Below are 1,649 nucleotides of genomic sequence, written 5' to 3' on the forward strand. Positions count from 1 at the left end.
CTCTCCGGCCAAGCTGCCTCCCCCCGCGTTAAAGTTTGCAGGAAAAAAGCAACAGGGAATAAAGCCAGCCCCGTTAATGAAGCTCATTAATTAGGCTTGGCCCCAACACAACTAATCAGGGACATTTCAGCACTTGGTTTTGTTCGGTGCTTCTGAATAAAGCCACCCCGAGAAGAAAATGCCCCGCTTGGGAGGGCAAAAACAGGCTGGAAAGTTGCTGGCATGCCAGAAAAACAAGGAAAAAGCCCCCAAAAATCCAAAATCCTGACTCCAACTTCATCCATCCGCCCGCTGCTCCACAAAAGTGCAACGGGCAACACTGGGAATGCTGAAAGCAACCCATGCTTGAATAAGTGTTAAAAAAGTGAGGGTTTTTTTGGTCTTTGGGTGGTTTTGAAGAATTTTTTTTTGTTTTGAGGTGTTCATGGGGTTTCAGGTGATTTTTCTTTGCTTTTTGGGGGCCACCCCTCGCTTTTTGGGGTAGTAATTTTTACTTTGCATCGCTGAAGGCCAGCTCACCCGCTCCGAAAAGCCGACAGGCGATCCCCCACGTACAGCAAAGGCGCGGGTGAGTCACGGCGGCACAGGGCCGCAGGGATGGGGATGCATCACGCTGGCGTGAACTTTGCTCCGGGAAGGTGGCAGGTAGCAAACCCTCATCGCTCCAACACCAGCCATTACCCCACAAAGAATTAAATAATAAAACTACTTTTGCAATTTTAACCTCTAGCAAAAAAAAAAAAAACCCCGTAGATTTTTAATCTCTAGCAAAAAAAAAACACCCTTCTATTTTTAGCCTCTAGCAAAAAAACCTTTATATTTTTAACCTTTAGCAAAAAAACCTTGTATTTCTATTAAACTCCAGCAGCTCGAAGAGGTGAAGGGATAGAGTTGGTAGGAAGGCTGCCGGCATTTTTGGAGGCTCTCCCCGGGCAGGGTCACTGTGAGTCAGCTCCTCCCGCTCGCTTCTGGCTTCCCAGCTCCAAACACGCTGCCCGGCCCGATCCCGGAGCCTTTCTGCTTTAACCTCGCCATTAAAGGAGAGGCTTAAGATGGCGAATTAGGGAAAAACAAAAAATAAATAAATAAAAAAAGTTGATTTTTAAGGGCAGCCTTGCTCGGGAAACTCCTGCAAAAGCACACGCGGGGTTTGCTGGGTACAGGTTTGCTGGGTGGTTTTTTTTTTTTTTTTTTAAAGTGCTTGCAGAAAACTGCAGCTTTATTTGGAGTTTAGAGGGGGGAGGGAAAAAAAAAACCCACAACATACTTCCCCTTCTTGCTTTTGTGCAATAAACTTATTTGCAGCCTGGATATATCCAACACTTGTGGTTTTTCCCCTACTAACTCCTATACCTTATAGGAAGGTAGGCGCGGCGCTTGTAATTTTAATAAATTTGTAATTTTTTTGCCGCTTCCTGCTTCCTTCGTCGCTCAAACACGGAAGCCGGGATGCTCAGAGCAGATATCGACCTGTGGGGTGACAGCAGCCCCCCCAAACTCCCAGCAGGCTCCGTTTGGTTTACAACTCATCTTTTTTACCCTTTTTTTTCCTTCCCCCTCTGGTGCGGAAGGATTTCGGGATACTGCCTGCCTCATGGAACAAGGAAATTAATAATCCCTTTAAAAAAAAAAAAAAAAAATTTAAAAAA

The sequence above is a fragment of the Fulmarus glacialis genome, unplaced genomic scaffold, assembly GCF_000690835.1.
Source record: "Fulmarus glacialis isolate BGI_N327 unplaced genomic scaffold, ASM69083v1 scaffold37817, whole genome shotgun sequence".
NCBI lineage: Eukaryota > Metazoa > Chordata > Aves > Procellariiformes > Procellariidae > Fulmarus > Fulmarus glacialis.